This window comes from Saccopteryx leptura, chromosome 1, assembly GCF_036850995.1.
Source record: "Saccopteryx leptura isolate mSacLep1 chromosome 1, mSacLep1_pri_phased_curated, whole genome shotgun sequence".
Classification (NCBI taxonomy): domain Eukaryota; kingdom Metazoa; phylum Chordata; class Mammalia; order Chiroptera; family Emballonuridae; genus Saccopteryx; species Saccopteryx leptura.
Genome location: NC_089503.1, coordinates 184,001,462 through 184,014,335, shown reverse-complemented (window position 1 = coordinate 184,014,335; position 12,874 = coordinate 184,001,462). Strand labels below are relative to the sequence as shown.

Genomic DNA, 12,874 nt, shown 5'->3' with positions numbered 1-12,874 from the left:
ACATTTCTCTCTCTCTCTCTCTCTCTCTCTCTCCCCCCCCCCTCCTTCCCTTAAAAAAACAAAACAAAACACTGATTATAAGGATGCTCAATGAGCTTAGGAGAAGAGATAAACTCTGTGAGAACTTTAACAAAGAGATAGGACACATAAAAATGGAGACAGAAAACAAAAAAACAAAGCAGCCAGAAGTAAAGACTATACTAACTGAAATGAAGACTACATTGCAAGGGCCCTTGCTAGGTAGTTCAGCTGGTTAGAGCATCATCCCAATATGCAAAAGTTGCAGTTTCAAACCCAGGTCAGAGTACATACAAATTGTGCAGCCACAGTGGAGAACTGTACGGGTTTCCTCAAAAAATTAAAAATGGAACTGCCTTTTGACCCAGCTATCCCACTTTTAGGATTATATCCTAGGATCACCAAATCACTGATTCAAAAGAACATATGCACCCCCATGTTAATGGCAGCATTGTTTACAATAGCCAAGATCTGGAAACAGCCCAAGTGTCCATCAGTGGATAACGAGATTAAAAACCTGTGGTACATATATACAATGGAATACTATGTGGCTGTGAAAAAGAAGGAAACCTTACCTTCTGTGACAGCATGGATGGACCTGGAGATTATTATGCTAAGTGAAATAAGCCAGGCAGAGAAAGAAAAATATCATATGATCTCACATATATATGGAATCTAATGAACAAAGTGAACTGAGGAATGGAATAGAGTAAAAGACGAGGTCACAGAGACCAGAGGGACAGCAGTCAGAGGGAAGGGGGATGAGGGGATGGAATCAGAGAAGGTAAAGGGATTAATGAAACTATATATACCTAGCATAGAGATATAGATGACAGCAAATCCTAGAGGGAAAAGGGGAGAGAGTTTGGGGGAGGGGGGCAAAGGGGGTATAAAAAGAGACACAAGGGTAGGGGGTGAGGGAGTTATATTCAGTGGGATACCTGAATCCATGTAAACACAGTAAATTAAAAATTAATAAAAATTTAAAAAAAGAATCAACCAATGAATGCATAAACAAGTAAAACAATGAATCAATTCTCTTTCTCTCTTCCCCTTTCTCCAAAATCAACAATTTTTTAAAAGACAACATTACAGGTACCCAACAGTTGAGTAGATGAAGCAGAGAATCAAATCAGGTATTTGGAAAATAAACAGAAAACACTCAATCAGCACAACAAAAAGAAATTAATCCAAAAAATGAGGATAGTATAAGAAGCCTCTGGGACAGCTTCAGGCATATCAACATTTGCATCATCAGGGTACCAGAAGGAGAAGAGAAAGAGCAAGAAACGAAAACTTAGCTGAAAAAATAATGATAGAAAGCTTCCCTAACCTGGTGAGGAAATAGACATACAAGTCCAGAGTACCATGTCCCAAACAAGATGAACTCAAAGAGGCCTACACCAAGACATATCATAATCAAAATATCAAAGCTTATGCCAAAGAGAGGCCTAATTGATGATGGTACACTGGATAGAGCATTGACTCGGGATGCTGAGGTCCCAGGTTTGAAACCCCAAGGTCACTGATTTGAGCACAGGCTCATCAACATGATCCCAAGGTTACTGGCTTGAACCCAAGGTTGCTGGTTGAGCAAGGGAACCTCCTGGTCAAAGCATGTATGAGAAACAATCAAAGAACAACTAAAGGTGATACAACTAGGAGTTGATGCTTCTCATCTATTGTCATTCCTGTCTCCTTCTCTCTCTCTCAAAAGAAAGAAAAAAAAAAAGCCAAAAAGAGAATCCTAAAACCAGCGAGAGAAAATGCATTACCTACAAGGGAGCTCCCATAAGGCTGTTAAGTGATTTCTTAACAGAAACTTTGTAGACCAGAAGGAATTGGCAAGAAATATTCAGTGATAAAAAGCAAGGACCTACAACCAATATTACTTTGCCCAGCAAAGCTATCATTTAACAGGCGTCGTCAAACTTTTTATAAAAACCGCCCCCTTTTGCAGTGCTGGTCAACCTGGTCCCTACCGCCCACTAGTGGGCATTCTAGCTTTCATGGTGAGCCAATCGTGGTGCCGTTTAGTTGCTCTGCTACCGCCCACCATGAAAGCTGAAATGCCCACTAGTGGGAGGGAGGGATCAGGTTGACCAGCACTGCAAAAGTGGGCGGTTTTTTGCCTGACCAGGCGGTAGCGCAGTGGATAGAGCACTGGAATGGGATGCAGAGGACCCAGGTTCGAGACCCCGAGGTCATCAGCTTGAGCACGGGCTTATCTGGTTTGAGCAAAAGCAAGAGGTTAGTTGGTCTGCTGAAGGCCCACGGTCAAGGTACATGTGAGAAAGCAATCAATGAACAACTAAGGTGTCGCAATGTGCAACGAAAAACTGATGCTTGATGCTTCTCATCTCTCCATTCCTGTCTGTCTGTTCCTATCTATCCCTCTCTCTGACTCTCTCTCTGTCTCTGTAAAAAAAAAAAAGTGGGCAGTTTTAATAAAAAGTTTGACGACACCTGATCTAGAATCAAGGACAGATAAAAAGTTTCCCAGATAAGTAAAAGCTTAAAGAGATCATCACCAACAAACCAGTATTAAATAAAATGTTGAAGTGAGAAGAAGAGAGAAAAAGAAAAAATAATAAAATTAAAAATATGGTGCTCGCTTCGGCAGCACATATACTAAAATTGGAACGATACAGAGAAGATTAGCATGGCCCCTGTGCAAGGATGACACACAAATTCGTGAAGCGTTCCATATTTAAAAAAAAAAAAATTAAAAATATGAATACAGGGGGGTCCGTGGTTAGGACAGTCTCAACATACTACGTTTAGAGTTTACAACGCTCACTCCCACGGAGAGGAGCTGTCTGCTGAGGAACTCATTCAGTTGGAGAAGCAGCTGATTGATCCCCAGAAGCCAAGAGATTTACTACCAAGGGTTTGGCAGAAGGGTTTTCTATGGTACAGGATGGGTTGGCAAAATTTCAAGCTGAGGACCCCAGTGATGACAGATTCAGTAATAACTACAGAGCTGTTATGGATGCCTTGCAATGCTATAAACAAACTTTGGAGAAGAAGTCATCAACTGTCCAGACTAACCTGGAACAATTCAAGAAGGTAGAGAGGCCTGCAACAGGTCCTATACCCTCTACATCAGCTGCTTCTCAAGATGGAACACCTGTAGTACAGGTAGAATCATCTCCAGCGTCTCCTGCATGTTCCTTAGGCAATCCTGACTCACCTGACCCAGTATCTCCAGCACCTTCTGCAGGTTCCCCTACCTCTCCAGCTTCCTTCTCCCATTAAGTCACTCTCTCCCACCTTGCAATGCCCCTTCCAGTGTGTGAGCCAACCACAGGAATAAAGGTAAGAAATTTTTTAAAACTCGTTTTTTGTCACTACAGTACAGTGTACAGTACATTTATTGAATATATCCTTTTCCTTTTTCTGTGGCTTAGTTGTGCTTTTATGTTCTAGATTATGATCTTACATCTATGTTAGGATAGGTAAGTGACTTAGGCTAGAGTGTCTTTTGACATACACCAAAATTCAGGTTATGTCACTGTCGTAAGAATAAGACCTTTGTCGTAACCCGAGGACCCCCTGTACTAATATGTCAATGGTAATTAAAGAGTAAAAAACAGGATCTGGATGGTTACACAACACTGTAAATCAGGGGTCCCCAAACTGCGGCCTCCTGAGGCCATTTACCTGGCCCCCCATGTACTTCCGGAAAAGGCACCTCTTTCATTGGTGGTCAGTGAGAGGAGCACAGGATTCATCCGCGTCGCTCACGTACAGTACTACTTTCAGTGACGCAGGACGCATGCGTCACTGCTCTGGAAGCGCGTCATATCACTTGTTCCGGCTAGCAGTGACAAATATGGAACCGGACATTGACCATCTCATTAGCCAAAAGCAGGCCCACAGTTCCCATTGAAATATTGGTCAGACCCTGGCCGGTTGGCTCAGTGGTAAAGCGTCGGCCTGGCGTGCAGAAGTTCCGGGTTCGATTCCCGGCCAGGGCACACAGGAGAAGCGCCCATCTGCTTCTCCACCCCTCCCCCTCTCCTTCCTCTCTGTCTCTCTCTTCCCCTCCCACAGCTGAGGCTCCATTGGAGCAAAAGATGGCCCGGGCGCTGGGGATGGCTCCTTGGCCTCTGCCCTGGGCGCTAGAGTGGTTCTGGTTGCAACAGAGCGACCCCCCGGAGGGGCAGAGCATCACCCCCTGGTGGGCAGAGCGTCGCCCCCTGGTGGGCATGCCGGGTGGATCCCGGTCGGGCGCATGCGGGAGTCTGTCTGACTGTCTCTCCCCGTTTCCAGCTTCAGAAAAATACAAAAAAAAAAAAAATACTGGTCAGTTTGTTGATTTAAATTTACTTGTTCTTTATTTTAAATATTGTATTTGTTCCCGTTTTGGTTTTTTACTTTAAAATAAGATATGTGCAGTGTGCATAGGGATTTGTTCATAGTTTTTTTTTTATAGTCTGGCCCTCCAACGGTCTGAGGAACAGTGAACTGGCCCCCTGTGTAAAAAGTTTGGGGACCCCTGAACTAAAGTGCCACAATGAAGAACTGATGCTTCTCATCTCTCTCCGTTCCTGTCTGTCCCTATCTGTCCCTCTCTCTGACTCTCTGTCTCTGTCAAAAAAAGAAAAAGGGGAAAAAAAGTTTTAACATTGATTTAAAAGTTAGATATAGGTTTTCTCTACATGAGATACCAAGAAAGTAATATTTAAAATGGATCAAGAAAAAAGCTAGTGCAGACATAAACAGAGTAAAAGTTGATTACTCATTTTAAAAAATAGACCTACTCCAGCTTGGACTGATCTTCAAGGACTATAAACCAAGAGGTTAGTTAAAAAAAAGTTTTTCAATAATCTAGTTTATTTATTGATTTAAAATCTCTATTCACCAATATGACAATATAAATCAAAATTAGGTATATTTTAATGAAAATGTGTTTTTCTAGAGCTGTAGGGTAAAGAATGTAGGGATGAAATGCCATAATGTACATTATTTGATTTAAAATCCTTAGGCAAAAGTAAATGAAACAAATATGGCAAAATGTGAGCAAATGTTAAATTAAAAGTATATACAGGTGTTCCTTATACCACTCTATTTTTCTGTTTGAGTCTTTTTATAATAAGTAGAAAAAAATACATATGTTCTCTCTAATTCTATTCTACTTCTACAAATTAATCCTACAAACAGAGCTCTGTCCACTAAAAGTGGCCTAAAAATAATGACCAATACAGTAGCAATGAGCACCTCTAGAGCTCAGATTGTGGCTCTAAATGCTGCTTGCAACTAAAAAAAAAAGGAAGAAAAGAAAATGGCTCTGGGAGAAAAGGCTGATTGTGATGTGAGGCAGAAAAAAAAAATGTCTAAGATGAGCCTGTGGTGGCAGTGGATAGAGCATCAACCTAGGCCCTGAAGTCCCAGGTTCAAAACCCCGAAGTTCCTCACTTGAGCACGGGTTCATCCAACTTGAGTACAGTCTCATCAGCTTTAGTGTAGGGTCGCTGGCTTGAGCACAGGTACACTGAAAGGATACCATCATTGCTGGCTTGAGTAAATGGTGAAGGCACATATGAGAAGCAATCAATAAACAATTAAAGTGATGTAACTATGAGTTCATACTTCTCATTCTCATCTCTCTCCTTTCCACTCTCTCTAAAAAAACTGTCTAAGGGAGAGCATCATCTGGGCATGTGGAAGTCCCGGGTTCAATTCCTGGTTAGGGCACACAGAAGAAGTGACCGTCTGCTTCCCCACCTCTCCCCATTCTCTCTCTCTCTCTCTCTCTCTCTCTCTCTCCCCCCCCCCCCGTAGCCATGGCTCGAAAGGTTCAAGAAAGTTGGCCCCAGCAGTGGCACAGTGGATGGAGCGTCAGACTGGGATTCAGAGGACCCAGGTTCGAGACCCCAAGGTCGCCAGCTTGAGTGCGGGATCATCTGGTTTGAGCAAAAGCTCACCAGCTTGGACCAAAGGTTGCTGGCCTGAGCAAGGGGTTGCTCGGTCTGCTGAAGGCCCGTGGTCAAGGCACATGTGAGAGAGCAGTCAATGAACAACTAAGGTGTCGCAACAAAAAACTGATGATCGATGCTTCTCATCTCTCTCCATTCCTGTCTGTCTGTCCCTATCCCTATCTATCCCTCTCTCTGACTCTCTGTAAAAAAAAAGAAAGAAAGAAAGAAAGTTGGCCCCAGGTGCTGAGGATGGCTCCATGGGCTTGACTCAGGCACTAAAATAGCTTGGTTGCTGAGCAACGGAGCAGTGGCCCTAGATGGGCAGAGCATTGTCCTGTAGGGAGCTTGCCAGGTGGATCCCAATCAGGGTGCATGTAGGAGTCTGTCAGTATGCCTCCCTGCCTCTCATTTAATCATAAAAATAAATAAATAAATAAATAAATATAAATGTCTAAGATGAATCTTGCACACTTGATAGCTTTCTTATCATATCAGAAAGGAAACTATCAAAAACCATCAGCTCACATCAATCATACTCAGGAGCCAATGTGAAAGGATTCCTACTGGCCAAAGATGAGAAAATTTGAGCATCAATCTAAGAATGGTAAGAACAATGAGAGGAAAGGGGAGGGGGAACAGGGAGAGGAAGGGGAGGGGAGAAAAAGTGAGGGAGAGGGGGGGAGAGGGTGAGGAGAAAAGGGGGAGGGGAAGAGTGGGGTAAAAAGAGGGGGAGAGAGAGGGAGAGAGAGGAAGAGAGAGAGGGAGATAGAGAGGGAGAGTGGGGGAGAGAAAGGGAAAAAGAGAGGAGGTGAGAGGGAGAGGAGTAGAGAGTGGGGAAAAGGGGATCCCAAAATGCTGTAAGGCTATTTAATTTAGTCACTGCATACAGGCAGACAATATTATCAGATTTAGTTACCATCAAACATTACAAAATAATTATACTAAGGGCAAAGAGTTACGAAGACAATCACTCAGGAGTTAATAAAAATGGTGTATATATACCGATATGAGGAAAGTATAAGAATAGCCAATTAATGAATACATAGGCCATACCCATGTGGCACAGCCATGTACTCACGCACCAATCAGGCAAAGCGCTTGCAGGTGGTAAACCAGTGAGTAAGCCTAACACAGCTGCCCCACAATCATAAAAGGCCTTGCAACTTCTGCACTGGTCTCGTGGACCTCTAGCTGCTGGAGAAGCAAGTTGCCATGGCCTGGGACACAAAAGCAGCTCACTGGGAGAGACCTTAGAGAGACCAGCACCAACCTACCAGTCAGGTAAGTGAGCCACCTAAAAAAGATTCTCCGGCCCTGGCCGGTTGGCTCAGCAGTAGAGCGTCGGCCTGGCGTTGGAAGTCCCGCGTTCAATTCCCAGCCAGGGCACACAGGAGAAGTGCCCATCTGCTTCTCCACTCTTCCCTCTCTCCTACCTCTCTATCTTTCTCTTCTTCTCCCACAGCCAAGGCTCCATTGGAGCAAAGCTGGCTGGGGCGCTGAGGATGGCTCCATGGCCTCCACCTCAGGTGCTAGAACAGCTCTGGTTGCAACAGAGCGATGCCCCAGATGGGCAGAGCATCACCCCCTGGTGGGCATACGGGTGGATTCTGGTCGGGCCCATGCAGGAGTCTGTCTGACTGTCTCCTTCCCGCACCCCCCCCAGCTTCTCACTTTGGAAAAATAGAGAAAAAAAAAAGATTCTCCAGTGTCAGTAAAGCCTTCAGATGACCACAGCCCCTGTTGTCATCTTCCTGAAACTTTACAGGAGACCCTGAGTCAGAACTTCGCTCCCAAATTCCTGACCAATAGATACTGTGAGAGATAATAAATTATTATTGTTTTAAGAGTGTCGGAGTAATTTTTTAGGAAGCAATAGATAACTAATATGGGGCAAACAGCTGTGTTAGACTTGCTTGCTGGTTTACTGCCTGCAAGCACTTTGCCTTATTCATAAGTGAGCCCATGGCAGCACCACATGTGTCCAGTTTATGTAAGGCTATGGGTGCTTTCCCTCGGGGGTGATTCTCCCCGATCTCTCTCCCGCCACTGTGAGGTGCTGTTTTCCTTATCCCTTGTCCTCCACTGCTAAAAGCAGGTTTTCCTTTGTTTACTCATTCACCTGTCTTTGCGAACCTCCAATAAACAAGAAAGGCTGGACACTTTCTGGCTCCAAAGTTCCTCTACTGCAGGGGTCCCCAAACTACGGCCCGCAGGCCACATGCAGCCCCCTGAGGCCATTTTTCTGGCCCCCGCCGCACTTCCAGAAGGGGCACCTCTTTCATTGGTGGTGAGAAGAGCACTGTTGTGGCGGCGCTGCAAAGCACGACATCACTCATGTACAGTACTACTTCCGGTGACGCAGGACGCACGCATCATGGCTCCGGAAGCGCATCATATCACTTGTTACGGCTAGCAGTGACAAATATGGAACCGGACATTGACCATCTCATTAGCCAAAAGCAGGCCCATAGTTCCCATTGAAATACTGGTCAGTTTGTTAATTTAAATTTATTTGTTCTTTATTTTAAAAATTGTATTTGTTCCTGTTTTGTTTTTTTACTTTAAAATAAGATATGTGCAGTGTGCATAGGGATTTGTTCATAGTTTTTTTTTTATAGCCCAGCCCTCCAACGGTCTGAGGGACAGTGAACTGGCCCCGTGTAAAAAGTTTGGGGACCCCTGCTCTACTGGCTGCCCAAATTCAATGTGAACCTGCCTGGCCTCAACCACCAGCATTACAACTAGTAAACATACAAATCCTTTTATAGAGAAAAAGTGACTTCTGATGCCGTGTTAACATTTTTAATTTACTTAAGTATAAAAAGACAGTATAAACTATTTAGGCTTATACCTTTTATGCGACTATTAAACCAATGAAGTGTAGAAAAGAAAGGCTCTTCACATGAATAATTTTTGGCAAAACTTACTTTGTCTAAAACAGACTTTTAGCAGAGAGAAGAAGGGAGAGTGTAATAGAGAGACAGGAACACCAATTTGTTCCTGTATGTGCCCTGATGGGGGCTGGAACCCGCAACTTCTATGCTTCAAGATGAGGCTGTAACCAACTGAGCTATCCAACCATGCTGAATATATAGTGTGTCCATAAAGTCATGGTGCACTTTTGACCGGTCACAGGAAAGCAACAAAAGACCATAGAAATGTGAAATCTGCACCAAATAAAAAGAAAACCCTCCTAGTTTCTGTAGGATGATGTGGCAGCATGTGCGCATGTGCAGATGATGACGTAACACCGTGTATACAGTGGAGCAGCCCACAGCCATGCCAGTCAAGATGTGGATGGTATGGAGGAAAGTTCAGTGTGTTCTGTGGCTCGCTAAATTCGAATCTGTGACCAAAGTGCAACATGAATATCGGCGCATTTATAACAAAGCGCCACCACATAAGAATAACATTACTCGGTGGAATAAGCAGTTGAAGGAAACCGGCAGTTTGGTGGAGAAACCCCGTTCTGGTAGGCCATCAGTCAGTGACGAGTCTATAGAGGCTATATGGGATAGCTACCTAAGGAGCCCTAAAAAATCTGTGTGTGAGCCCACATCAAACTGCACTGAATAGTTATGAAACTGGGAGAGTTTTCCTTTTATTTGGTACAGATTTCACATTTCTATTGTCTTTTGTTGCTTTCCTCTGACAGGTCAAAAGTGCACCATGACTTTATGGACACACTGTATAATGTTAAAGCATCCAGATGCATATTAATCAAAAGGTCTACTTATCTCTCATTAATTAGTTATGTAATCACATTTTAAATCAAATGATATAACTTAATACATTGATTTAGAAGCAGCGCTTCCTCACCTCAATTTATGAAGCAATTTTGATCAGACTCTTCAAATTTTATGTGGCCATTATCACTAGTAACTCTGTTTTGGCGGGAGGTTTCCTATGTGTTGTTTATTCCCTATTTTTTTTATTCATTTTTAGAGAGGAGAGAGAGAGAGACAGAGAGAGAGAAGGGGGGAGGAGCTGAAAGCATCAACTCCCATATGTGCCTTGACCAGGCAAGCCCAGGGTTTCGAACCAGCGACCTCAGCATTTCCAGGTCGATGCTTTATCCACTGCGCCACCACAGGTCAGGCCTATTCCCTATTTTTGATGATTGTGTTTCCACAAAGAAAGAAGGTTAGTCCATTTTCATGACTGAGGAATGAATTTTCTGAAGTCATCTTCAATAGGGCAGAAACTTAGCAAAAACACCTGACTGTTGGAATTCAGTTTTTCATATAAAGTCCTGTTAAGCAACAAAACATAATACTGTAGTGGAATAACCCATTGCATGGCCTTGGATGGGAACACAGCCAACAAGAAAAGAATGTTTTGCCAAGAGAATTGTTTTGTGACTTGAAGGCGGGTCACTGAAACAGGTCTATGTGACTGAAGGCAGTTGCTGGGCTTTTTTCTCAGTAAAATATTCCCATAAGATTTCTGTTCCTTTCAAGGTTATCCCTTGAGATAAAGAGAGGAATGTTGTGGGAACCATAGAAGCAATAGCAATTAATGCCTTTTGATATTACAATATATTGTTATTAAGCTATCACGCAGGTGTACTCCATGTATCTTTAAGTAAAAGTTATGCTTGATGTTAGGCCAATTTCTCAGTAAACAAGCTTTTTGAAGTCTTGTGAATAAAAATAGGACACAGCGCGAACTTGGGGCCATTTGCCTGAGTGAGCAGTGGTCCTTTGCTAGTCCTTGATGATTTTGTCTGCAGATCTCTCTCTGCGCCCCTGATTCACAAGAACATTTGGCACACAATGTGGGGCCTTAAGAAGAGATTAGGGCCTGACCTGTGTTGGCGCAGTGGATAAAGCGTCAACCTGGAAATGCTGAGGTCGCCGGTTCGAAACCCTGGGCTTGCCTGGTCAAGGCACATATGGGAGTTGATGCTTCCAGCTCCTCCCCCCTTCTCTCTCTCTGTCTCTCCTCTCTCTGTCTCTGTCTCTCCCTCTCCTCTCTAAAATGAATTTAAAAAAAAAAAAAAGATGAACATCTTTAAAAAAAAAAAAAAAAGAAGAAGAGATTAGGAACAGGCGGAACCCCGAAAGGGTAAGTTGGACGCGCTGTGTACGCAAAACTCTCGGGAAACTAGCAAAGTCATGGGAAATTCCCATCCAAATTATGTACAAGTTTTAAAATCCCTTTTAAAAGGGTCTGGGATTCAGATAAAAGACAAGGTTTTTGTTACGTCTTTTAAATGCTCTTCAGAAACATTGTTATTGGTATACTCCTGAGCATCATAATCAATTGAATTTGAATGTTTGGCAACAAGTAGGAAAATCTTTACGCCATGCTCATCAGCAGGAAGATCTGCTTGATGCTGAAATGTGGGCTGCTTATAATCTTATTGCTACAGCCCTTAGCCCTTTGCAATCAGATGGAGATTCTGTTAAAGACTTGAGTGAGGTTATTTATAATGAGCCTGAAGAATTTGATACAGCACAGAATGAACAGAATAATGATTTAGACAATACTGTCTCTGCTTCTGAAGTTACTGATAATGTTAATGAAATTCAGCCATCCACAGGCTTTCATCCCTCTTTCTTAAAAAATGAGGGAGCCCCTATAGATGATGTTGCCTGTCCAAAACACTTATTAAATAAACTACAATTTACACTGGAACAACAGGAGAATGGAAATCAGTATACTGCTTATCCTGTTCAAAAGCAAGATATATGTGAGCCTACGGCTCCTCCAATTCAAGGTAAAAAATTAATTGGTACTGGCAGGAGAAGGATTTTTCAATTCCCTGAAATCTCTGAAATGCAACAGGCGCTTATGCATTTAGATCTAATTCTAGTAATTTTTCTGCATCGATTTTTCCAATTATTCGACAACCTTTTCCTCTTAATGCTCCAGATCCTGGGGGAGGGCACAATATTGAATTTGGCCAAATTGAATTTACTTTCTTAAAGCTAGTCAAACAATCTGTTGCTACGTATGGATCTCAGTCCTCATATGTTCAAGGTCTTATCTCTTCCTATTGTAACGATCAGTTAATCATTCCTTTGAATTGAGATTTATTTGCTAGTACGGTTTTGGAACCAGGACAATATTTACAATTCAAATCTTGATATCTCACATGAATGCCAGAAATAATCCCCCGGGAGCTACTTTTGAAATGCTCACCAGCGTTGGCGCTTATGCAGCTGTGGGACAACAAACTAGTTATACTGATGCTGTTATAGCTCAGATTAGATCGCTTGTCTTAAAGCCTGGATGCAAATCACTGGAGATGGAGACAAAGAAGAAAGGCTTAAAGCTTAACATCAGTTGGTAAAAATTCAATTAGAATTAGGACATATAGAAGAATCATGAAATCCTTAGAATTCTCTAGTCAATATAATAATAAAATAAATAAATACTGATTTTCTTTGGTGTTTTAGCCATGGTCCTCTGAACTATCATTTTGTTTCTTTCTTATTCTTTGCCTGGAAACTGAGGCGGGGGACATGTGTTGGATCTGACTATAGAAAATATCCCAGCAGCTGCCAAGAGAATTTTCTTGGGGAAATTTTGTTTAGTCTCATCCATCGTCAGTCCCTCTGTCAGAAGATGCCCTCATTAAAATCAGGCAGGCATCTTTCTAGTCTGACTGCTCTGAAATCCCGGGTTTCTCTTTGGTTTGTCTGGTCTGGTTTGTCTGATTCTAATTTCTGTTTAGTTTTTGCTTAACATTGTCTAAAATGTAATTTTTAAGGCCTGAATTAAGTGTTTACATACAAAGATTAAAAATGCTGGCTTTTATATTGAAAAAATAGTTTCATCCATATATTTTTTGCTTTAAAATTAGAAATTATAAGGAGCGCTCATTTAAATTTAAATTGAATAGAATATGGATCCTTATGACTTGCTAATTTAGTTAATACATTGTAACATATATTCAAAGTTTGAAATCAAATAAGAATTCAAGA

General features: G+C 42.4%; 1 protein-coding gene and 1 non-coding gene across 10 annotated transcripts in view; one reads left to right on the top strand and one right to left on the bottom strand.

The window, feature by feature from the left end:
* TBCE (tubulin folding cofactor E) overlaps positions 1 to 12,874 on the bottom strand; it is a 129,756-nt gene that overhangs the window by 74,205 nt on the left and 42,677 nt on the right. The window lies entirely within an intron of this gene.
* Positions 2,626 to 2,732, top strand: LOC136390190 (U6 spliceosomal RNA). Its single transcript, XR_010748624.1, has one exon. It is a non-coding gene; the product is annotated as a U6 spliceosomal RNA (small nuclear RNA).